The sequence below is a fragment of the Lissotriton helveticus genome, chromosome 4_1 (genome assembly GCF_964261635.1).
Source record: "Lissotriton helveticus chromosome 4_1, aLisHel1.1, whole genome shotgun sequence".
In the NCBI taxonomy this organism is placed as follows: Eukaryota; Metazoa; Chordata; class Amphibia; order Caudata; family Salamandridae; genus Lissotriton; species Lissotriton helveticus.
In genome coordinates, this window is record NC_136063.1 from 500,388,808 (window position 1) to 500,416,396 (window position 27,589).

At 42.1% G+C, this 27,589-nt stretch overlaps 1 long non-coding RNA gene across 1 annotated transcript; it reads right to left on the reverse strand.

Moving 5' to 3' along the window:
* Window positions 1-3,220: 3,220 nt before the first annotated feature.
* LOC144827209 (uncharacterized) lies at window positions 3,221-3,590 on the reverse strand. Its single transcript, XR_013610080.1, has 3 exons — window positions 3,571-3,590; window positions 3,391-3,473; window positions 3,221-3,278 (listed from the first exon to the last, which is right to left on the reverse strand). It is a non-coding gene; the product is annotated as an uncharacterized LOC144827209 (long non-coding RNA).
* Between the last annotated feature and the right edge of the window lie 23,999 nt (window positions 3,591-27,589).

The window sequence follows — 27,589 nt, forward strand, 5'->3', positions numbered from 1 at the left end:
CAGACCCACTCACAGAGCCACACAGGCACTTACACACCTACTCAGACACTCAGACAGGCACTCACAGATCTACTTGTAGACCCACACAGTTAGTCAGAGATCCACTCACAGACTCACACAGGCACTCACAGACACCCACAAGCAGAATACAACCATTTACATAGGTACTCAAACACCTACTCAAAGACCTACACAGACACTCACACACACAGGCACTCACAGACCCACACAGCTACTCACACACCCACTTTCAAACGAGACATGTTACAGTTAGGGTTCACTGAAAAAAACAAAGGTTACTGGGACGCTAAAGTTAGGAAACACAACTTAAAAAAATCTTTGAAATTAACTGAAAACCCAAAGGTTACACGGATATTATAGTTAGGCTCGGATTTCACTTTTACAAAAACCAGTGAAATTCAGCAGTTATAGATACCTGTGCTAACTATAACTTATGCCCCCAATGCACTGCTTATGACCTCACATATTACATCACTCATGACTTTGGTATTGACATCCCAGATGGTATCATTGATGACATCTAAATGACATCACTGATGATATCATCAATCAATCAATCAATCAATCATGCCATTTGTATAGCGCACTACTCACCCGGGAGGGTCTCATCAACACACAACCCTCGCACAACCACTCATACGCCCATGCAGTCTCTCATACACCCATTTATATGTCCACATAAGCACTCACCTACCCATTCAAAGACCCATATAACTACTCACACACCAATTTATATGTCCACATATGCACTCACCTACCCATTCAAAGACCAATATAACTACACACATACCCACTCACTCATCAATACAGCCACTGATGCACCCACTCACTCACTTCTATAACCACTCACACACCCATTCATACAGCCACTCACTCATCCAGTCATAGGGAGCTAGTTTCTTGCTCAGGATCTGTATTAGACGTTACAAGACCCACCTCCAGGCACCTTTAACTATGAATGCTTTAATAGGACAGAGTCTTAGAGTAGCCAGGTGGGGGGTAGAGACTTGGGAAAGGGACTGCGGGGAAGAAGGTCTGAAAAACAAAAGGTTAGAACACCAATAAACCACCATTTCTAATAGGATGTGAGTCACTAGTTTTCTTACCAATGTTAATATCTGGTTAGTAAGTATAGCACTGATGACTGTAGGAATGCACTAAGCAGATGCATTCTTTGCAATACTAAGTCAGTTAAGGTGAACTCATTCTGATCATGAGTCTTCTATTTACTGATGCCTCAGTATCAAACAGCATTCAGATTAGCCTGGAGCCTCAGGCTCACATTCGTTCAACTGAAAAAACAAAAACATCACAAATTCCCAAATAAAACATGTCTCTCTCTCGCCTATATGTGGCATTCATGAATGAGCACCCAATGCACTTTTACAGAGTCTATTTTAGGTCGAGGGTTGTCTGAGATCACTTCTCACTCTCTCAAAATCTTGTATACAGCTGTATGAACAAGTCACTGATAAACAATGATTCGATCAGACTCTCTTACCATGCAGAGCAGAGCCTGCTCTGTACTTGCACGTGAAAAGCCAAACGAGCCAGCTGGTATGCAGCAGGAGTTAGAGGCAACATCTCATCGGCAATGAGGAGGCTCCAAATCCACGGGAAGACTACTCTGTCTCAGAAGGATGCAGAAAGAATAGTGAGCATCGAGAGTAGGCGTGACTGGGTTTTTATGGAGCCTGCCATACCCAATATATCCATCACTAGGAAATGTTGTATGAATGGACTACTCAAAGCCTGAAGGGGAGAAACAGCATCATTAGGCATGTAAATCATGCAAGACTTCAAGGAATAGTATGACATGTGACCACAGTAACAATATTGCACACAAGTCAGCGATTGTACAAGCAGTGCGACCACCATATCGCTGCATGCGCAGCCTTGTGAGCTTTCCCACACAGAGGCTTGGCACATGTGGGCATAGACAGTCAGGAATCTGCCAAAGGGATGTGTGGGGCAGGCCCTAGACAGCGTACTGGCCTGGTCGTGACACTCACACACCAACTCACTTCACCAAACACCCACTCAAATGGCCACTCACTCACCCATACAGCCACATAAACACCCAGTCACTCACTCATACAGCCACCCAAACAGCCACTTAGTCATCCATACAGCCACTGACATACCCACTCACCCGGCCATGCAGCCACTCACTCACCCATATAGCCACTCACATACCCACTCACTCACCAATACAGCCAATCACACAGCATCTCACTCACGCTACCAGGTACTCACACACCCATACTTCCACTGACAAATGGATGCACAGTCACACAGCCACTCACATAATGCTAGAAGCATCATCACTCATTAGTAGTACACAAAGTATACTAATTTAACTTCTCTAGTAGCGTAGTATATATGTTCAACACTCATAATACTTTAGGAAACACTTGTAATCACTGCATGATGTAATCAGCGATGTCATCAGTGATGTCATTTGAGATGTATATGTGAAATAACAAGGACCCCCTGATTTGGATAGAGTTCCTGGGTCAGGGCAAGTAATGTATATAAAGTAGCATACCCAGGCAAACACATATATGAACTGGCACAGATCAATTAACAAACAAAACAGAATAAATAGTAACACGCTGAGTTAGCATGAAAAGTAAATTTTAATAAATTTCATAAAAAGTGTCATGAGTTAAATCATTGACATATTGATAAGAAGTGATAAAACAAATTCCATTATTAAATATACATTGTTGTATACAATAAGTTGTACAGTGTGGAGATGGTTTCCTGTCTACGCGTTTCGACACGTTGAAGGTGTCTTCCTCAGGACACTACCATCATGATACTGGAAGTGGAATAAACAATGTTTAAGAAAATGTCTTTATGCTAAGCAGTTTATGATAATGGATACAGTTTGCTAGAATATATCGGCCAGTACATTGATAGGATTTCATGATATACCGCATTACATAAGTTCATCTTTTTGACATACAAAACAATACAGGGAGAAACATAGGTTCAATTGCAATGATGTGATTATAGTAGACCCAATAGGCACTTTATATTACATCAAAGTGAGATTTTTAGAGACAGACTGCCGGCTATCTGCAATAAACATAACGTACAGGGGAGCGAATTATTGTGAAATACATGGGATGGAAAAATATTATAGTCGGCTCACTTGGCTCGTTTGTCTCTTACCTGTGTTCAATTGGAGCCAGTCGGTGTTACGTGATATGTGGTCGTAAAAGGGTCGCTCGACTACATTTGCTGACTATCTATAGGTAGAAACAGATGTATCGGTAAAGTGAATGATACGAAATCAGTGACAAGGCGATTGTTGTCAATGGCGCGAGTGTTTATAGCGCGGATGTTTATTTGCCTTCTTACCTGTATTAAGTAAATTAAGGACAGGCCGGTGTCACGTGGTACGTCGCCAGCGGAGGTTCACTCGGCTACAGATTACCAGCTATCTAAAATTAGACATAGTTGTGTGGGGGAATGAGCTATTGCACATAACATGACGGATGAGTTATTGTCTAAGTTAAAACTATCTATTTGACTGCTTACATATATTGAGGGAGTTACGAACGGGCTGGTGTCACGTGGTACAATGTCGATGGAGGTGTACTCAGCTACAGATCACCGGCTATCTAAGAATAAAAATAGTCGTGCAGGGACATTAATGTTACGAGTAGTGTGGTGGAATTCTTGTCAATGACGCGAATCTCCATTTTACTTCTTACCTGTGTGAACTGGAATAGTAGCGTGCCGTATTGCACGGTCTACCGTCTCGAACTTGAATGTAGGGGTTTGATACAGTGATTCTGATTGGTTTATATACTGAGCCTTACCAATGGCCTATGTTATTGACACGGCCTCCTTTTAAAGGTGTATGCTCTGAGTCTTTTGCATTAAAGTTGGAATAAATGCGTACAACAGTTGTGGGGGTTGCCAGTTGCATGTATCAGGGGTAACTATGTAGTGAGTAAGAAAATGTCATTTACAGAATAGGTTTGTCTGCGGAGTGGGTGGTGAATCTGCATTAAAGTTAGAATGAATGCGTGCAGCAGTGGTGGGAGTTGTCAGTTACATCTATCAGGAGTGCCTTTGTAATAACTAAAAAGATGTCATCTAGAGTGGAGTGAGGGATGAATCTGCATTAAATGCATTAGGGGGACATAATTATGGAAAATTATGAACAAAACATTGGGTATTGACTTTTGATTTTATAGGATAGCATTCTCCCAGGGTAACTCACTGTTTAAACCATGGGTGAAGGTTCCCAATGAAAAAATCCAGAATACTTCTTTTTTCTTCCTGATTTTATCACCGCCATTGTTATTGGGTGTATGGATCTTTTCTAGGATCCGCCATCTGATATCTGAAGGAGAATGTTTGAATTCAGAGAAGTGATTTACCAGTGGGGCTGTTAATTTACGTGTTTTGATGGCGGACCTATGTTCTGTAAGGCGTGTTTTTATTGTGCGTGGGGTCTCTCCTACGTAACCTAAATTACAAGGACATACAATCAGGTATATTAGATTGCTTGTGTTGCATGTCCATAGTTCTTTTGCCTGAATGATGAATTCATTGAAAATGAATGACTCCCCCGATATGATACATTTGTGATGAGGGACTTCATAGCCCCTGAGCCAAATGCACAGCTCCATGCCGCTTTTTTGCGTGCACTTTTATTCCAAATACGTTACATCCTTAGTCCAAATTAATCCAATTTTTAAACCATGATTAAACTATGATAAATTCCAGTTTTACTTTTTCTCCAATTTTTTCGCGGTTCAACACTCGGGATATGATGCCTTTTTTCAAGTTTCTAATATTCAAACAGGGCCCATCCGGTGCCTCTTAGCAAGAATATGAGTAATCCAAAAAGTCCATCGCAAGCAGTGTTTATTATTTCATAAAAAGGAACCCAATGCATTTCGGGCCATCATGTGCCCTTCGTCGGGGGTCACTACAAATAAATCACAAAAATAAATACATTATTACCACTTCATTCACAGCTTATGCATTGTTACAATGTAAATCACAAGAATTAATTCCCTGCATCATCATTTTATTAACATTGCCTAACTCTGGGTTACATAATCCCACTCCGTCTCCCTCTGAATCAATTTGATCATTACTCACTCTACCCTCATGCTCGAAGTGTAAACCTGATACATCCTGCTGTTAATTAGGTCAAATACTCCTGGTTGTTCTCCGTTTTTCGCCCTTAGTGCATATACTGATGCTTGCATTACTTTAAAGGAGATCCCTGTTTTTATCAAGTATGTGAGTTTCTAAACTCGTGTTGTACTGCGTATTTTAACATGTTGATATAAACCCTTTCTCAACACGAAACCACTCGTACACACGTGCTACCAATGCGTGCGCATGAACTCTACCGCTCTTGCACATACCTGCTATTCTGATAAAATCAACGTCAAACCTCCCTCTTCATTATGGCTCCAAACAATTCTGGAGTATCGCTTTCGCCCTTTCTTTTCAATTATGTCACCCCAGCACTCTCCCTCCCTATTGGTTCAACTCAGTACAACACGAGTTTAGAAACTCATATACCTGATAAAAACAGGGATCTCCTTTAAAGTAATGCAAGCATCAGTATATGCACTAAGGGCGAAAAACGGAGAACAACCAGGAGTATTTGACCTAATTAACAGCAGGATGTATCAGGTTTACACTTCGAGCATGAGGGTAGAGTGAGTAATGATCAAATTGATTCAGAGGGAGACGGAGTGGGATTATGTAACCCAGAGTTAGGCAATGTTAATAAAATTATGATGCAGGGAATTAATTCTTGTGATTTACATTGTAACGATGCATAAGCTGTGAATGAAGTGGTAATAATGTATTTATTTTTGTGATTTATTTGTAGTGACCCCCGACGAAGGGCACATGATGGCCCGAAATGCATTGGGTTCCTTTTTATGAAATAATAAACACTGCTTGCGATGGACTTTTTGCATTACTCATATTCTTGCTAAGAGGCACCGGATGGGCCCTGTTTGAATATTAGAAACTTGAAAAAAGGCATCATATCCCGAGTGTTGAACCGCGAAAAAATTAGAGAAAAAGTAAAACTGGAATTTATCATAGTTTAATCATGGTTTAAAAATTGGATTAATTTGGACTAAGGATGTAACGTATTTGGAATAAAAGTGCACGCAAAAAAGCGGCACGGAGCTGTGCATTTGGCTCAGGGGCTATGAAGTCCCTCATCACAAATGTTTTGTAACTATGTGGCAGTAGGGCATGCCTATCGACCAATCTGCACGCAAGTGAACAAAGGAATGACAAAAAATGAAGAAACGTAAAAGAGGTTTAAAAGCAAGGTGTGCATTCCCTCATTTCACAAAAACATTGTAACTACATCCCCCGATATGATGCCATCACAGGATTGACAAGAGCCACATCGGGAGGTCCCCTTGACTTGTTTGGATCCATTTATTGATTTCTGTAGGAAAGGAGTCTTGGTAGTCGCTGGTGTGTAGCGTGAGCGTACTACAAGATCTTTTAAATTTTTATTGCGGCGGTGTGCAAACGTGGGTTTGCTTAGTTTGGTTTGAGAAGAATTCACATTTAGGAGATGCCAATTTGCAATAACGATTTGTTTAACGTTGGCATCAAGCGTGGAGTGCTTTGTGACACAGACCAATTTTGGTTCTTCTATTTTTTTGGGGGGTTCAAGCAGAGCATCTCGGTCATAGAACCGGGCTCTTTTATATGCTTCTCTTACGAGGCCATGAGGATAGCCTAGTTCAAGGAATTTTTGTTTCATTGCTACTGATTGGATGTCATAGTCCTTTAGGTTAGTGCAGTTTCTTCTGACTCTCAGAAACTGTGAAAAGGGGATGCCATCTTTCTGGTTCCTCGGATGGTAGCTGGAGAAATGAAGCAAGGTGTTCCTTGCTGTCGGCTTTGTATAGAGATCAACCTCTAGTTTATTTGATTCATTTCGAATGTAGATGTCCAGAAACTCAACCTGCGTTGTGTCAACATGAGCAGTAAAGCCCAGATTGACGTCAGCGAGGTTGAGCCAGTCCAGGAATTCTTGTAGAGTCTGTTCCCCATTGGTCCAGATGAAAAAAATATCATCAATATAACGGTACCAATGGGAAACAGACTCAGAGAATGGGGCCAATTCATTGTATATATGTATAGATTCAAACAGAGCCATGTATATATTTGCTATGGACGGCGCCATGGCTGCCCCCATGCTCACTCCTTTTGTTTGTTGGTACATGCATTCTCCAAACTGAAAAACATTCTCCTTAAGAACTACAGAAAGACATTCAAGGTTGAACGGTTTAGAACATGGTATCTGATATGTGTCTATGAACCACATAGTTGCATCTATTGCTCCTTTTTGAGGGATGTTACTATAGAAGGATTCAACATCCAACGTGACCAGCAAATCATGATGCTGGTTAACCGGTAGGTGTTCAACCCTTGCAATGATGGACCCTGTATCCTTAATGTAGGAAGGTGTTAATGAGATATAGGGTCTCAGGATATTGTCTAAGTATTTGGAAATTGCTTCAGTGGGAGTACCTATTGTTGACACGATGGGGCGATAGGGGTGTCCTGTTGGTTTTTATGTATTTTCGGTACTCCGTAAATACAAGATAACTTTTTTTCTGACTTATTTAGAAAGTCATATTCTTTTTTATTAATCACTCCTATGTTAAGGGCCCTGGTGGTTATTTTTCGAATTGTTTTAACTACTCTCTCTGGAGGGTTAATTGTGATTTTTTTGTAGAACACAGGGGCATTTAACATTTTTAGCATGTTCGTCTCATAGTTTGTAGAATCTATAAGGACTATCCCTACTCCTTTGTCACTGCTCTTGATGACAATAGATTTGTTATTTTTCAATTTATTGAGGGATGTGTGTTCTTCTTTGGAGATGTTATATCTAGGTTTAGGTACAAACCATAAAGCCTGCTCTAATCTATTTAAAACCACTTTTTCAAATATTGCCATTTCTGGGCCTACTTGGTCCAGTGAGGGGGTAAAAGTGGATGGTAAGGCTACTGTGTTGTTTGCTCTTATATCTTGATCGGTTTCTTCCTTGTCCATAAAGAACTTCCTTAGTCTTATTTTTCTAACGAAGGAGTGGATATCCTGATGCAGTTCAAATACGTCTGCATTTGAATGTGGGACAAATGATAATCCTTTCGTCAAAAGAGACATGTCTGCAGTGTCTAAATTGTATGTTGAAAGGTTGAAAATGGGTATTACATCCATTGTCTTTGATATTGTTTGCTGCGTGTCTCTAGATAGTGTTGAGGTTCCTGGGGATACTGGTGGGTTTGGTAGTGGCCTCTCGTTTGTGGCTGAAATCTTACTCTCTGTCGTCCCCGTTTGGCCCCACGGTAGCCTAAAAAAGGTTGGCGTGTATTCCTACGTCCATTCTGCGGATTGTACGGGCCTTCCTCATAATAATTGGAGTTCCTATCGCCATCTGAATCTGGGTCAGAGGAGTCTGAGAAAGTGTTAATTTTTTGGGGATTATAGTTGGTGTCTCCTTGATGGTAGTCTGTTTTATAGAAATTCTCTCCTAGGTAAGGATAAGTAGAGTGTAAAATCTCTTATCCTTTATGAATTTCTCATTTTTTCTTTTTGTTAGGTATTCAGCAAAGGATAAGATATCCTTCCTTAGAGTGTCCAGTTGTTTGTCAGCTTCCTCTATTATAGATGATTTCTTTATTTTCTCTTCTAGATCTTCTATTTCTTTTTTTAGTTCTGAGGCTAACTCTTTGGATGTAGCTATAATTAGGATCATCAGGTCCCAGGAACATCTGCTGGCTATCATGCTCCATTTGTGTAGGAATGTTTTCACATCTACGAAAAGGCCGGGATGTTCTTGACTGTTAGTCCTAAAGGGATAATGCCGGCTTTCAGGTAGTTGAGCATGAATTCCCCGTGGGCCTCTATCCTTATCAGTTTTTTCTTTAGGTTAGACAGTTTGCCTATCTCACTATTACTCTGGATATTTGGTGTAAAACTATGATTTGAAGCTGAGCTAATGCCTACCAATGTGGTGAAGTCTTCATCAGAGAAACCAAATGTCTGCATTTGGGCCATTCTAAGATGGTATTACAGAACACCAGTATATAGGAAAAAACAGATGAAAGGAAAAATAGAACAGATTAATAACAGGTATGTAGAGAGATGAACAGCGTGCAAATACAGTGTGGTTGGAAACGGTACATACAATAAGGGGAGCTATTAGGTCCCACACGGATGCACCGTGGGTATCAATATGTGAAATAACAAGGACCCCCTGATTTGGATAGAGTTCCTGGGTCAGGGCAAGTAATGTATGTAAAGTAGCATACCCAGGCAAACACATATATGAACTGGCACAGATCAATTAACAAACAAAACAGAATTAATAGTAACACACTGAGTTAGCATGAAAAGTACATTTTAATAAATTTCATAAAAAGTGTCATGAGTTAAATCATTGACATATTGATAAAAAGTGATAAAACAAATTCCATTAATAAATATACATAATATACATTGTTGTATACAATAAGATGTACATTGTGGAGATGGTTTCCTGTCTACGCGTTTCGACACGTTGAAGGTGTCTTCCTCAGGACACTACCATCATGATACTGGAAGTGGAATAAACAATGTTTAAGAAAATGTCTTTATGCTAAGCAGTTTATGATAATGGATACAGTTTGCTAGAATATATCGGCCAGTACATTGATAGGATTTCATGATATACCGCATTACATAAGTTCATCTTTTTGACATACAAAACAATACAGGGAGAAACATAGGTTCAATTGCAATAATGTGATTATAGTAGACCCAATAGGCAATTTATATTATCAAAGTGAGATTTTTAGAGAAAAAAAGGCCTACAAAGCAAAATGCATAGGTCACAGACAAAGGATACAGGGAGAGAAAGAAGAGGGGGAAGACTGGTGTTTATTTAATCCTAACGTCATTTAGGTTACTAAACGATTGATTTCGATGTATTAACTAATGTTTAAGGGAAGAAACCTTTAACTTGGTGTGTTTAAAACAAATTATTCAAATGAGAGGCCATGATGCCAAGATTATTTATTAGATTGTTTATAGAATGACAATTTAACTACATATTTTATTACCTGTTTAGAGATCTTTCTGTTGAACTGGAACCGCGTGGTTTTTAATATCTGTTCTGACACCATCTATTTAGGTTCACTGCATTAAAAGATAATAATAATGGATTTGAGATGTAACCAGTAACGTCAACAGTGATGTCACTGACCATGTTATGAGTGATGTAATATGTGAGGTCAAAAGAAGTGCATTGCATGGGTGTAAGTTATAGTTAACTCAGAATACTAAAACTGCTGAATTTCTATGGTTTTGTTCTTGTGGCATCTGAGCCTAACTATAACATGTCTGTACCCTTTGTTTTTTTCAGTGAATTTCTACAGTGTCTTTTAATGTTATCTCCTAAATAAAAGGTCCCTGTGACCTTTGCTTTTTAGTGAATATATATATATATATATATATATATTACCTACTGGCGGTCGCCAGTAGGTATATATAGTTAGGATTTTTTCTCTATGGGATTTTTGAAAATTCTATGTCTAATAACTTTGGCGTTTGTGGACGGAATTGGCAGAAATTTTCAGGAAAATTGAACATTTTGTTTCTGAGCAGCCCCTGGAAATTTGGGGGGGGTTCGTCAAGGGGGGGCCGAGAAAAAAGGGGGGTCCCAAAACGCGTTTTTCCAATGTTAATTTCCATAGGGCAGTTGGCCTCACTTTTAGCCCGAACGGCTGAATGGATTTGCACGAAACTTGGCGAAATTGTAGGGACTGGTAGCCCGATGTGCCTTTGCTAGGTCTCAATATATGTGCTCCAGTGGATTTTGAGAAATTAACGTTCAAAAAAAGATATATATCTGTAACAGCGGACCGGGCAGCGCTCCGGTTCGCGTACTTTTCGCGTTACGGAGCTTTGTGAAGCGAAGATGATTGGTTCTCCGGCGTCTGTAAACATTCCAAACAGTCCGTAGCGGCCGCCATCTTGTCTCTCGGTAGGATCGAGAGACAAGAGGAGGCCAAAGCGAAGGGGCAAATGACCATAAGGGGGCATAGTAGATCCTCCCTGACCCCCTAGGTTTGATGTGGAGGTTTTAAAAGGGCCCCGCGGGGCAACAAAAAACAAAAAAAATAATAATAATCGAACGGCTGAATGGATTTGCACGAAACTTGGCAAAATTGTAGGTACTGGTAGCCCGATGTGCCTTTGCTATGTCTCAATATATGTGCTCCAGTGGATTTTGAGAAATTAACGTTCAAAAAAATATATATATCTGTGACAGCGGACCGGGCAGCGCTCCGCTTCGCGTACTTTTCGCGTTACGGAGCTTTGTGAAGCGAAGCTGATTGGTTCTCCGGCGTCTGTAAACATTCCAAACAGTCCGTAGCGGCCGCCATCTTGTCTCTCGGTAGGATCGAGAGACAAGAGGAGGCCAAAGCGAAGGGGCAAATGACCATAAGGGGGCATAGTAGATCCTCCCTGACCCCCTAGGTTTGATGTACCATTTTGCCAAGTTTGGTGTAATTCCGTTCAGCCATTCAGGCTGTAGACGTATCTAAATGTCCTATGGAAAATTGCATGGGGAAAACACATTTGAAAGTGTTGAAATTTAGAACCAATTAAAATGTTACTTTGGTTTTGTATTTGTGTGTGATGAAAGTTAATTGTTATGTATATATCTAAAATGAGAGGAAACCACAGCCATTTTGTGATACTACTGTCTGAGGTACATTTGTGAGGAATTTTTGGTGCTCAATTTCTGGTGTTTAATTTACACAGTACTAACGCTTCTCCTACTTTCAAAAAGGTGAGTTGTTAATTTGTAAGGGGAACTATGTTGTACACTTTAAGATAATTTGAAAAATGTTTTCTGTTATTTATTTACAGTCCTTCTGTTATACTAAATACTTGATAAAGTTAGTTTTATATTATGTATTACTAAAAACGATAAATGAAAGTGATTATTTTTTTCTGCAATTTACAGCAAGAAATGTCAAAATAAAATGGATCACAATGAAGAGACCGTGGCAATTTCTTTTGAATTATCCACTACATTTATTGAAATTGACAGCACCAATAATGAAATATTCTCACAAGGAGGAGATGACTTGAATGATTTTTTTGATCAATCTCTTGACGGCGAATTTATCGAATGTTTGGAGACCATAGAGTTACAAGAATCATCATTGCAGACTTTTCATGAGGAGATTCCTGATGAGATGATTGAAGAGGAAATTCCTGATGAGGACATGTTACTAGTTCTTTCAAATTATGAAAATTCAGAAGAATAAATTTATATTTAGAAATCAAAAATTGTTTGAGACATTATTCATTTTTATTTTTAATTTATGAGGTTGTAGCGAAGTGATTGTAGTATAAAATGAGACTTATAGTATAGAGTGCAACATTTTTATGTTACATAGTAAGTTTACTCACATTTACTTCCCTTCTCCCACTATATTATCTCCAATGTGTATTTGACATCTCTTCTTCATCTCCGGCCTCCTTTCTCTCACTGTCTGTCTCTGATGCATCCTATCGCTGCCATTTTGTGTAATTACAGAAGAGAGTAAAATAAAATAGTTCAGAACGTGAAAAGGGGGCAAAGTAGAGTACCCCTCACCCCCTAGGCCTTCTCAGGCGGTCCCAAAAGGATCAGTTCCTGCTTTCCTGAGAGATTATGGTATGAGTTCCATATACCACAATAACTTGCATTACAACATGCAAGATATCTACAGAGGACACGGTGTACATTTCTCAGATGAGGGGAACAGAGTCTTTCTCTTGAATTTTAGACTCTGCATCGGTACCTACTTGTAGGTACTTAAATCACCCACATAACACAACAGCTCTTTTTAGAGCTACCCTACCTCTAAGCACTCCAAATTCTTATTTTACACTATTTTCTTTCACTGTTTTTCCCTGTGCTACGCTCAGGGTACGCGTACCTGGAAGCGTACATGGGAACGCACCCAGCGCTTACCCCGCGAAAATTTTAAAAAAAAGAAATAGTTTTTTTGCCCTTCAGGGTCCTTCTAGGCCCCCCTCAGAAAATCTAGGGGGTCAGGGGGTTCTACCCTGCCCCCTTTTAATCATTTCCCCCCATTTATTTTCACCTCTTGTGTCTCGATTCTACCGAGACACAAGATAGCGGACTCTCCGGACTGTTTAGAATGTTGACAGACACCCAAGAGCCAATCAGCTTTCCCCTCGCGCACTTCCGTGGCGAGCAGGGTGCGCTCCCCGGTACGCGTACCGGTAAGCGCTAGAAGCGCGCATATAGATATATATGTGTTTTTGAAGTTAATTAAAAAAAAAAAACACTGGAGCAATTTTCACCAAATATAGAAAAGGCACTTCTGCGTACCAGTCCCTACAATTTTGCAAAGTTTGGTCTAATTCCGTTCAGCGGTTCGGGCTGTAGCCTTGTCTATTCGTCCTAAGGAAATTAACATGGGGGAAACATGTTTTGGGACCCCCCTTTTTTCTCGGCCCCCACTTCACGAATCCCCCCGAACCTTTCAGGGAAGGAGCAGAGCGGAGCTGGCCTTAATTTTGGAAAGTTACAGGCAGATCCCTCAATTTGCACCAAAGTTATTCCCAATAGAATGTTGCGGATTTCCTATGGAAAACAATCCTAACTATAACTACCTACGTTACCTACTGGCGGTCGCCAGTAGGTATATATAGTTAGGATTTTTTCTCTATGGGATTTTTGAAAATTCAATGTCTAATAACTTTGGCGTTTGTGGACGGAATTGGCAGAAATTTTCAGGAAAATTGAACATTTTGTTTCTGAGCAGCCCCTGGAAATTTGGGGGGGGTTTGTCAAGGGGGGGGCGAGAAAAAAGGGGGGTCCCAAAACGCGTTTTTCCAATGTTAATTTCCATAGGGCGGTTGGCCTCACTTTTAGCCCGAACGGCTGAATAGATTTGCACGAAACTTGGCAAAATTGTAGGGACTGGTAGCCCGATGTGCCTTTGCTAGGTCTCAATATATGTGCTCCAGTGGATTTTGAGAAATTAACGTTCAAAAAAAGATATATATCTGTAACAGCGGACCGGGGCAAATGACCATAAGGGGGCATAGTAGATCCTCCCTGACCCCCTAGGTTTGATGTGGAGGTTTTAAAAGGGCCCCGCTAGCCTGGGGAGCGTACTACAAGGAAACAAGAATGATTGACTTTTAACTTATTGTATGTTTATAGACTTTTTTTTTTCTTTTTTTTCTGCTGAGTGACGTCTCGGCCTATCTCCACGGGATGCAGTCCCTACCATCTCGGCGTTTAAGCCCAGGGGGACCGGTAGTGTGGTAGAGATAACGTCTGTTAACGTTCGATTCGAAGGAAATCAGGAAGTGTTGATAAACATTGTCTGCGCCATCTTGCCTTTTTTCAAATGCCACACTTTTGTCGTGCAGGGCAGCCATTTTAGATGCCTTGACCAGACCCACTCTCTGCACGCTGTCGATCCTTAGCATGGCTCCCCACCCTCGCAAGCATCTCCCCCAGGCACTGGTCACCCCCGCTCTCTGTCGTACGCATTTTCAATAAACCTCCCCCCATCTGCGCTGCTCTTCCCTGAGAATCACACCCTGTGCCTGTCCGACACCTCCCTTTCGCCCTATTCACTACCGCACCCTCTGACACTCCTCTTCCTCTGTGTCCGATTGTCCAGGCCGGTCCCAGGCTATCAGCTAGCCCTGCAGATGTAGTTTATGGCCCCAGCTGTAAAGAATCACCCCTCTTCAAAGGAGTTATAGTAGATCAAGGCCCACACCCGATGAGATCCGTCACACCATACGCGTTCCTACTATCTGAAAAACATTCTGTATTGTGATTGGGGAGGGGACCGAGCCTGAAGCGGAAGATTCCAGGGATGCCTCTTTGTACATCAAAGTTTTTACAATTATGTGTCACATTAAAAATATATAGCACTCCAACAAAGTAGTAGGATTATAAAACTTTAATAACTTATAAATATATACAACAAAACAAAAACAGTAAAACATTTAAACATTTTTAGGGAAAAAGAAGGAAGTAGCGGTCGGTTGTGCGAATAGTCCCAACGCAGCACAACATCCAGATTTCTGGACGGCACCCAGGTGATGTTGCCTGGGTGCCGCACTGATTTCGGTATCCGGCGTGGGGCGTCGCGGGGGGTGGGTCATCAGTAGCGGTCTGTTGTGCGAATAGTTCCAAGGCAGCAGAACGATGGCACCAAGGTGATGTCCAGTAAGTTGCCGCCCTCCGAATAACGGCGTGGGGCGCCCCGGGGGGGGGGTGAGGCGGCGTGAACGGGCCTCCCCAGGTGGAGGCTCGTCTGCTGTAGTGGGGCGCCCCTTTACCGTTTCAGTTGCCATTCCGTCCGCTTTTGGTCCACTGTGTCAAAATCCGCCATTCAGCTGAGTTGCGCCCACTCTTGCGGTGCAGCGATAGGCGGCTGCCACAGGACTCTCAAAATGGCGGCAGGCTCTTTCCTTTTTGGGCCTGGTCCACTGAAATGGCCCTGGGACACCTTGGAAATCGGACGCTAGTCTGCTAGGTCTTGGACCCCATTCTCGAAAGCGTTCCCTCAGCCTTGAGGATTGTACAAAAGTCTTGGGGGCCCCCGACTCCTGCAGGCTTCCGGTGGGGAGCGGCTGCCATGATTGCTCGCGGAATGACCACGACGGAGCCACGAGATGGTGGTGCTTTCATGCTGACGCCAGCTTCAGTCTGAAACATCCAGAAACAAGGTGGGGCTTTCATCGTTTGGGAAAAAAAAAGTTTTCATCCAATGAAAAGTGTTATTTTTAGGTCATATGATCAAGCCTTCCATCATTAGGAAACCAAAAGTAAAATGAACCAATGAAAAGTTTTATAAACAAGTCACATGACCTGTTATGCGGCATAGGGTATAAAAAGCGTAGAAAATCCGTTGGCACGTGAGGCAGCGTCAGTAGCGGACCGATGTGCGAATAGGCCGAAGGCAGCACAACGCGCCAAGATCCGGATGGCACCGAGGTGGTGTCTAGCAAGTTGCCGCACTGGTGTGGCCATCGTACAATGCTGAAAGTGGGCGTGGGGCGCCCCGTTGGCCTGTGAGGTGGCGTCAGTAGCGGACCGATGTGCGAATGGGGCCAAAGGCAGCGCAACGCGCCAAGATCCGGATGGCACCGAGGTGGTGTCATAGTTGAGAGTTCTGAGCAGCGGTTGTAACACTGTCTGAAGCTTATTTGCAGCTGCTGCAGCTTCACTACGCGCCAAGATCCGGATGGCACCGAGGTGGTGTCTAGCAAGCTGCCGCACTGGTGTGGCCATCCTATAATGCTGAAAGTCGGCGTGGGGCGCCTCGTTGGCCTGTGAGTTCGCGTCAGTAGCGGACTGATGTGCGAATAGGCCGAAGGCAGCACAACGCGCCAAGATCCGGATGGCACCGAGGTGGTGTCTAGCAAGTTGCCGCACTGGTGTGGCCATCCTACAATGCTGAAAGTGGGCGTGGGGCGCCCCGTTGGCCTGTGAGGTAGCGTCAGTAGCGGACCGATGTGCGAATGGGGCCAAAGGCAGCGCAACGCGCCAAGATCCGGATGGCACCGAGTTGGTGTCTAGCAAGTTATGCAGCTGAGTTGCGTGCGCACTTGCGGCGAATAGGTCGAAGGCAGCACAACAATATTTTCTGAATAGAAGACACCACAAGGCGCTGAGATTCGGTTGGCACCGAGGTGGTGTCTAGCAAGTTGCCGCATTGGTGTGGCCATCCTACAATCCTGCTCCGAATAACGGCGTGGGGTGCCCGAAGGGGGGGGGGGAGGCGGCTTGAACGGGCCTTCCCAGGTGGAGGCTCGTCTGCTGTAGTGGGGCGCCCCTTTACCGTTTCAGTTGCCATTCAGCTGAGTTTCGGCCGCTCTTGATGCTACAGCGACAGGCGGCTGCAACAGGACTCTCAAAATGGCGGCCTGTCCTTTGGATTTGGGCCTGGTCCACTAAAATGGCCCTGGGACACCTTAGAACTCGGACGCTCGAATTTTTTTTCCTTTCCTCTACATGCAAAAAAGGTAAATTCCCGGTACGTTACACGCTTCATCTGCCACGATGTACTCTCCAGAGGAACCGAAAAAAAATATAGTTATGGTAACTATACCATGCATCGTCATATGGAGAGGTGGCACCGATTAATTATAGTGCTGCATAAAAGAGAGATTTGGAGGAGAACCCCCGACCTGCCAGTACATTCATCAAAGAACTGGCACTGACAGCATCAGAGGCAAGGGAAACGGTCCCAAATATTTAGAAGAACTTTGGAAAGATTAAAATGACATGTTTAGATTGTGGCAAATTAATTTCATGTGGACAGATGAGTGTTACTCTAATAAATACAGCATATGAACATCATCATAGTCGATGGTTGGTAGAGACATTTTGACTATATCCTGGACCTGCCCGTCCTTGCCCAAAATGGCGCCAGAATAAATGGGAGTCGTAACTCCTTGTTGTGTACTGGTTGCAGAACATTGAAATCACGAGATACGTATGCAGTTTTGAAGCACATGGCGGGCGGGGACGAGAATTGATTGAATATTTCGACATCCCTATTGATATTAAGTTCTGATGTGTTATTGATTACTGTACTATTGAAAGTTCGAATTAATGTCACCCATGGTACTTGCCCGCAAATGTATATCTAGAAATTTTATTGTAACTGGCCCTGTCGTATTTTAATTATAAAATGTACGTCCACCGATTCCGCAACTGTTAGACACCTTAGTTCTTGCAACCTAATGGCCCGCCCGTTACGTTCCTCTACAGTGTAAATGTCTACTCATCATATACGATTACAGTTTGCTCCGTGGCCGGCCCACGTGGTTATAGGCCCGTATTTGTATACTGACATTTTCACAATAAAGGTTTTTAAAAGAAAACATGGTAGTAGTATTTACATTGGTAAAGTTTTTAATAATAGTCACTGTTTTAGAATCAGTAAAAGGCAAGTGAAATAAAGCATTCGAATTACATGAAGGGTAAAAGGTATAATACGCAGGAACGCAGTAAAGATAAATGGTCAAGGGTTGTTGTGTTTTCTACTCCTGCAACATAAAGTGATCAATAAGAATCTGATATTCTGGCGTATCGGCGACTAAGACAGCAGGCCGACCCTCTTTTGCTCAACGGCTCCGTCATGGGACGAAGAAACGCCCTTTTTCTCGAAAAAGGAATATATTTTACTTGCAGGACAGTTGTAAATTTTCCGGGAAAGTACATTAGCCTGGAACATTATAACATATGTTTAAGAAAAAATAATGTTCGAAAGTAATAAAAAGCGTAATTTTTAGGTCATATGACCAAGCCTTTCATCATTAGAATAAGAAAAGTAAAATGAACCAATGAAAAGTTTTATTAACAAGTTACATGATCTGTTATGCTTACGTTACGCGCTGCGCGCCGCGCCCCGGATCACTTCCGGATGCGCTAACGCGGCGCGTCATATGACGCATTACGCGACAACGCAGGTCCAGAATATAGTCAAAATGTCTCCACCAACCAGCGGTCGGAACACAACCCCTTTCAGCAGGCTAAATAGTTCTGTTAAATGACAACAGAAGGGACAGGCAACAAGAACCATCAGTCAAAGAGGGGAGGGCAAGTTCTTCTCTACCGGGTCACGTTGGGGCGCTACCGGAACTGATCGAATTGGTAGTCTACAGAGTTTCTGGATGTTTCAGACTGAAGCTGGCGTTAGCATGAGAGCACCACCATTTCGTAGCTCCGTCGTGGCCATTCCACGAGCAATCATGCTAGCCGCTCCCCACCAGAAGCCTGCGGGAGTCGGGGGCCCCCAAGACTTTTGTAGAATCTTCAAGGCTGAGGGGACGCTTTCGAGAATGGAGCCCAAGCTCTAGCAGACAAGCGTCCGAGTTCCAAGGTGTCGCAGGGCCATTTTAGTGGACCACGCCCAAATCTGAAGAGCCGGCCGCCATTTTGAGAGTCCTGTGGCAGCCGCCTATCGCTGCACCGCAAGAGCGGGAGCAACTCAATTACATGGTGAGCGAGACGTTGTAGTCGAAAGAGCGGGCGGTACACAGCTGAATAGCGGAAGAGGCACAGTGTAGCAAAAGCGGGCGGAATGGCAACTGAAATGGTAAAGGGGCGCCCCACTACAGCGTGTCTTTAGGTGAAACGGATTGTGGGACAAGGTCAAGAATGGAAGAGTTACCAAAAGGCAAAAAGTTCCGCTTGATCCCGGGAGCCGGCCACCTATGTCGGGGGCGATCTCAGGCCACACCAGGAGAACACGACTTGGGGAGGGGGCCGGAGCCAAGCGCCCCCTCCGAGTCCGCGCCATCACACCGTCCCTCGGGGGCCTCCGTCAAGCGGTTCAGGGTGGCACCGCATTACATTGTTCACAAATGCAGTCACGTCCTCAAACAGCCCCCACTTTACTTTGAGAATAGTGAAGCTGAAGCAAGTGCAAATAGGCTTCAGACAGTGTTACAAGCACTCTTCAAAACTTTGAATCATCAGAGTGCATGAGTTTCATGCTCGATCGATTGAGCTAGCCGGATCGGGCAACAAAAAGTTTAAAATAGTTATGTAAATAGTTGTTTAATAAAATGTTTTACCCTGTTACTTTGCTGGTGTGTTGTATATATTTGCATAGAGTTTATCGTTATTTTGGGCGGGGTGGGTGGCGGAGCCGAGCTGTCTTGCAGCCATCATGGTGTGGAGTTCAGTTCATCTCACTAGTTTCGTATTTGTCATGAGGGGTTGTTCCTAATGTTTATATTTTAGCGAGGTCAAAAAGAGATCCCATTAGTGGCCTACTGATTTTGCTCGATTCCTTTTGTTTTTTTACACGATTTTTCGCTATCTGCAAAGACTAAACAGAGTATTGCGACTCTGTGCTTGTTTGTAAATAGAGAATGAACCAAAGAGAACCAATTCTAAAACAGTAAATGCTTGGATAACAATCAATCAAATGGAGAGAGAAGCAGGCACGACGGATTACAACGGGGGCAAAGGCCTGCGTTAACTACCCTTCACTATCTGCAAAGAGAGAGTACTCCTAATAGAAATGAGGGGGGGGGCAGCATTCAAAGCAGATCAGTGTGCATAAACACGAAAATGTTTTTTCTTACCACGTACTTGACATTCGACAGCTTATGATATTTTCTATTAAAAAACCATTGAAATTCACTGAAAAAACCATAGGTTATAGACCATATATAGTTAGGAATTAGCATTTACAAAACCTTGAAAATTCACTGAAAAAACCATAGGTTATAGACCATATATAGTTAGGAATTAGCATTTAAAAAACCTTTTTTTACTCACACAAAACCATTGAAATTCCATATATAGTTAGTAGTACTAACTATATATCGCGCACCCGCAATCCACTGCTGATCATGTCACATATTACATCATTCATGACATGGTCAGTGACATCACTGATGACATCACTGATGACATCTCAAATGACCACTGATGACATCACTGATGACATCACTGATGACATCTCATTTGACATTACTGATCACATCACTGATGACATCTCATGTGATAATACGATGAACCTCTTCAGACTCTATTATAACCTTAGATACACTCAGTGTAAACAGACACTCACAGACTGTCACTCATCCATGGAGTTACTTACACACCTAGTCAGTCATGCAAAGAATCAATCACACCTCCATTTCCTCAACTATACAGTTATTCACACCTTACTTTTTCAAACATATACTAACACATATTTACTCTCTTTTACAATCCCTGATACAAGTTCACAATCATCCATACAGCCACTCACACATTCACTGGCTCTTATTGCACAGTTATTTATATATGCCAACTCTCACATGTACTGTGTTTTACATATGTACTTACTTTGACATGTAGCACTGAGATATCCATTCACTCACCAATGCACAGAGTCATACACCTCCCAGCCACCCACACACACACTCAGTCTCCCATACAAATACTTGAGCAACCAATCAATAACCCATATACTTACTCATATAGCTACTGATCAACACATGCAGCAGTTTACAGAACAACAAACATAATGATGCACAAATTAACACAGTTCAGTCACTAACCCATGCACTCAGTGAGACACATTTAACCACTCACTCATAGTCAGTCATGCACCTACTAAATCCTTCATCCAGACACTTCTACATCCACTCATTCTTCAATATGTAAGACATATTTTAACTTTACAGAAATACACAGTCACTGGATGTTGTCATCAGTGATGTCATTTGAGATGTCATCAGTGATGTCATCAGTGATGTCATTTGAGATGTCATCAGTGATGTCATCAGTGATGTCACTGACCATGTCATGAATGATGTAATATGTGACATGATCAGCAGTGGATTGCGGGTGCGCGATATATAGTTAGTACTACTAACTATATATGGAATTTCAATGGTTTTGTGTGAGTAAAAAAAGGTTTTTTAAACGCTAATTCCTAACTATATATGGTCTATAACCTATGGTTTTTTCAGTGAATATATATATATATATATATATATATATATATATATGTATTGAATTGTTGAAAGATGTGATACCATCCCGTATTGAAAGTGGCAACTTATAAGTGATGAATATAGAAGCACCACAAACATGCAAATTAATATACTGTGCAGTCCACCCCCATTGCAGGAATGAATATCGATTTAAAGATACTGGGCTGGCATATATTTTGGGGTCAACGTATATCATTGAAGCTAATTAAACACTCGATATCTGGCATGAAGATGGCGAATTTCCAAACTAAGAATGTGAAGTCTTTTTTGCTTGCCACAATATATCCTCCAATGGGAGCGAGATAAGAGCTATTTAAAGACTTGAAGGTCATACATCTTTATAGCAGCATTTGATAAAAGCATTGAAGCCGAAACATGTCATGTGTGGTTTAATAAATTAGATTGTTTCAAAACCATCTGAGTGCTCCATGGTACCTGTTGAGAGCGATCTGATTTGATGTTATATGTGTGACCACTTGCACTTACACATTGGAGCACCCGTCCTAAAGATAGTTTGGTGCTATTACTGGCACTTTTGTGGATTCATTATTAATTGAAAACTGTAAACTGCTGCAGCCCAACAGGATTGAAAGTACCTGCCGACACGAGTTGAAATATGACTACATTGATTGACGTTGGTTATTAAACTAGCGCTTTCAGGTACATAACATTTGAAGGCAGTATGCCGCTGGATGATGGGTAAAGAGACTTTGATTTATTTCATTGTCGAAAGATGTGATACCCCCCTGAAGTGAAAGTGGCAGCATTTAAAGTTGTGAGTATAGAAGCACCACCAACAGGCAAATGAATACTGTGCAGCCTGCTCCAATTGCAGGAATGAATATTGACTTAAAGATACTTGGCTGCAGTACATTATGTAGCCAACAAACACAATTGGGGCCAAATAAACACTCAATAGTTGGCATGAAGTGGCTTTTCTAACTAAGAATGTGAAGCCTGTGACCGTGACCGAGAGTTTGGGATGGTCCAATGACGTTTTGCTATTTTTTAGTTGCTATGCTTTAATTAGCGATCTATATGTTCCTGGTGACTTAATACCAGTATACTAGTTTTGTGTAAGCCCACCTCCCCCATTCCCATTGTCTAGTCTGTATTTTTTCTTTACAGGTACCTAGCGACCTCCGAGGAGCAAAAACACGTAATTTCTCCTTTCTAAAAAAACGGAATTCTAGGAAATACCTACATTGCCCATTACACATAGAGACGCCCGTGGTCTCTTCACATGCTACATCTTGGTCCTGAAGAAAGCCCGATTGACCTACTGGCAACTGAAGGCTGAAACATGTCGACCTATATCACGTACTAAAGTGTGAGAGAGCCATAATCCCTCTTAGTCACTTAAACCTTATTTTATTGTCTCTAAATTCAGAACGAATAAACATACAAATCTGGAAAGAAGAGATTTTTAAATCTATTCACTTCACCATACCACTGCCACATCACTGATCACTACTGCTTTAACTAAGGGTACAACCTCCTGGTGGAGGGTGCATAACAACTAAACCCTATGATTATGCAGACACGTGTGAGGGAAAGCGGAGAACCAAGATATACCGCTCGAGTTGCCATCTAAACACATGCATGAGGGTTTCTTACTGGGACTAGTAAGAACAAACCCTGCATACCCTAGTTATGCCGGACAAGTGATCCTTCTCTATTGATTATATGATCTATAAACCAAAGGAAACTGAATGGATCACATATTCCTTCTCCCCCCATTTTAATTTTTGATGATTAGCAGCGCACAGCTGTGGGAGTGAAGATTGCAACCATAATCCCCATTGGATCACAAGGGGACAGACTATGGCAGACAACCTCGGATTGAGTTATTCAACCGAAGAAATAGATGCAATACTCGCCCGACCGCCACTACTATTGGACATGGACCTCTCCCAAACTTTGGCTAACAACAACGAATGGGACGAACTATCAAAACTTAAAAAGGAACAAGTCAGGACAGAAGTCCACGGGATAATTATGACTGAGTACCTAAGGGTCAATGCAGCTCCAAAAGGTCTTTGGGTGACTAATGCACCTAGAATTTTCCTTAAAGATCTGGCATTTCGGAAAGACTGGTCAGCCATCTCTTGGAAATGCACAAGGGACTATTTGGTACTAATAATAAAAATGGCCACGAAGCTAACTGATGAATTGACAATAAAGATTCAAATCATTGAGACCAAACTAAACAACATGGTCAATGTTACTGTGTATAAGAAAATGTTGGAAGAACTAAATAAGGAAATGAGCGAATCCCAAGAATATCTCACGCAAACCAAATTACAAAAATTGGGTTTAGAGCTCAAAAAATTCTCCCTTGAACGCATACATCCCTATAGTCACAAGGATTACAACCCCAATGACAATGCCTCCAACTATGGTTCTAACAGCGGTTCATCTACAGATGGATCTGACTGGAGCGGGGACGAATTCTCTACAAACCAAAGAGGGAGAAATCGTAACAGAAGGGGTAATCGACGAGGTCAACATTTTTGGCATACCCCCCACTGCCCAATGAATCCACCAGGGATGCCATTTCATCCTTTTAACCCTCACTTTCAAGGTTGGGTAGACCCCTGCTTCCAAGGACCACCACCCATGAGTCATCAAATGCAACAATCCATGGGAGGGAATTACCAACAAAGGCAGCCTTTTTTAGTGAGAGGCCAAACCAAGCAAAGATCAAGACTAAAAGGAGTAACATGGCAGGACCAGCCTCGACAAGTACAAACCAGGAGTGTGACCAGAGGGAAAGCAGGGACAAGCACAACACCCTCGTAGTCAATCTAACAGATAAAGTTCTGACTAAAGATCAAGAACGGATTCTAAACAGGGGTCTTGGATATGTTCCTACGCCAAATCTAGATATTTTCAGAACAAAATGTGAGATTGCAGAATTCTGCAGGAAATTGAAATTAAAAGCCTTTTTCAATAACCAAGCTCCCCAAACACCAGATGGAGACACTCCACTCCGGAAAAAATCAACTTTTTGCCCGCTAAATTCACAGGTACCCATTGTGATACTTACCTTCGAGCAGGCAATAATGAAAGAAATAGATGGATTGAAAGATAACACCAAGAAACCATTCCAAAATTTATCCAGAGCAGAACAACAGGCACTAGACAAACTGAGGAATGATAGCGAAATCATCATAAAGCAGGTGGATAAAGGGGGAGGGGTAGTTCTCCTCTCCAAGGAATGTTATAATCAACAATGTTTGGATTTACTTTCCGAACAAAAGTTCTATAGAGTCATCAACATGGACCCGACACCGAGACTACAGAGAACCATCATGTTAATGGTAACAGAAGCAGAAACCAACGATTGGATCTCTAAAAAGGAGGCAGAATTCCTAGAGACTACCAACCCCAGGATACCATATTTCTATTCGCTGCCAAAAACCCATAAGGCACGCAATCCACCACCGGGAAGACCAATCGTCTCCGCGATTGGTTCGGTATTGGAACCACTATCACAATTTGCCGACCAATACCTTAAGCCACTAACGTAAAAGACCCCGACCTACTTGAAAGACACGAGGGATCTTCTCAATCTCCTACAAGGTTTCAACTACTCAGAGGAAAATATGATTCTGGTAGGGCTCGATGTTGAGAGTCTTTATACGAGTCTCCACCAGCAAAAGACTCTTGACACCTTGGAAACCATTATCTTCAACAGTGAATGGGATTACAAAACACCCAGGCATTTTGTTCTAGAATGCTGCAGGATGGCCCTAACTGAAAACTACTTCCAGTACAACGACACCATGTATCAACAATGTCATGGCACATCTATGGGAAGCACATTTGCCCTGAGCGTAGCAGGGCTTTACATGAGCAATTTTGAATCAGAACACATCAGCAATCCCAGTAACCCCTACATGAACAAATTTTATTTTGGCGTCGATATATAGACGACATCATCCTGATCTGGGAGGGAGATATGGTGAGCCTTAACAACTTCCACGCCTGGATAAATACAAGGGATGAATGGTTGAAATTCACCTATACAGCAAATAAGCATCAACTTGATTTCCTAGATATCACTATCTATACTGAGGATCAAACCCTACAGACAAAGACCTACTCTAAACCCACGTCCAAAAACAGTTTGCTTTCATATCAAAGTTTCCATCCCAGGCCACTTAGGGAGAATCTCCCTTACAGCCAGTTTCTGAGACTGCGCAGAAATTGCAGTAAAACATCAGAGTATAAAGAACAGGCAACCGAACTGTGTGGGAAACTTAAAGAAAGAGACTACCCTCAACGAGTCATTGATAAATGCAAAAAGAGGGCAAGGAATCAGAATAGAGAACGCCTTCTAGAACCTACACATAGAACATCTGAATCAGATATCATGACCTGCGTTACCACTTATGGTCCGGCAAGTAACAACATAAAAAAGATTGTCAACAAGAACTGGGGAATCCTTACTTCAGCAAACATAAAATGGCCAAAACACAGGTTTGCCAATAAAAGAACCCGAAATCTGAAAGACATATTGGTCCATACCATACCACCCCCCCAAAAAATCGATAGTCAGAACCAACCTATTTTGGGATGCCCGTCCTGTCACTGGACACTACCCATGTGGATCGTGTTCAGTGTGCCCGCTAACAAAAGTTACAAAAGAAATACAACTATTACCAGACTTGAAGTGGAAATTGGTCAATCACACAAATTGCAACACCGGTCATGTGATCTATATGATCACATGCCCATGTGATAAGCGCTACAAAGGGATGACATGTAGAAAGGTCGAACAGCGCTTATGCGAACATCGAAGCAACGTAAAGTGTAAAAAAATCACGACCAAGATGTCGAGTCACTACCCAGAAGCCTGACACACAATTAATGACCTGAACTGGGTAATCCTAGAAACACTAGGCAATAAAGACCATAATGCTGAAAGGATCCTTTTAGAGAAGGAACAAAGGTGGGTACACAGGCTACAAACTGATTCAGATGGACTCAATGACAATATCCCTTGGGGAAATATATATAAATGACTAACTTTCAGGAGTTCCCAAGAAAATGGAGAGCCAATACTAATCTCTACTACCAAACGGCATTTGATTAATTCGACACCAAATTAATAAACACCCCAATGTATTGTAGAAATATAAATTTCATTCAAATTTACTCGCAGTGCAAAATCTGACCATTTTTAGAATTATAGTAAAAACAATGATAGTCTTTAGAACTAATGCAACTTGGCCCCAATGGTTACTTTGCGAAATCACCTTAAGACATTTGAAATATAATAAAAATACTTCAAAACGACCTGAGATTCCGAAAATATTTTTATCACAATTAAAAAACTACGTGATAAAAAACAGACTAAGATCTAAATGAGAAGTTTTTCTTGGTGGCCACCGGTTCACTGACTTAATAGGTGAACCCGGAATTGAATGAGTGATCCCGGGCCCAGATGGTGGAGTCAGCACAAGTCGTTCCGAGTGAGACCGCAGGTAGCACGGAGAGAACTGACCTCGCCGAGAAAACTGTAAAGTATTTATTATTAATTGGGTTCTGAACCATTCATTGTTATTTAAGAAGGCCTCCCTGACCCACTGGGACCCCGATGAGGTAATTAAAACCCGCAACTACAGGTATGTGAAACCCGCCACTTGATTGTTTGTAAAGACGACATTACCAGCAACACAGGGCGGAGACTCATAAGCTGCATTGAGCAACTCTAACGTTAACAAAAATAAGAGGCTATGAACCCAAAACAATACTACGTGGATGGGCACACAATCTTAATAGTGAATCTTGGCCATGAAACGCTAATTTTAATGCACATAAGAGTAAAGGGATAATGATCTAGATATAAAGCTACGATAGATAACACACTACCGAGGGAGTGTATATAGATACCTATAATGAGCCGAATTAACTTGCCATTTTTATGCCACTTATGAGAGAGTTGACCCTGACCGAGAGTTTTGGACGGTCCAATGAAATT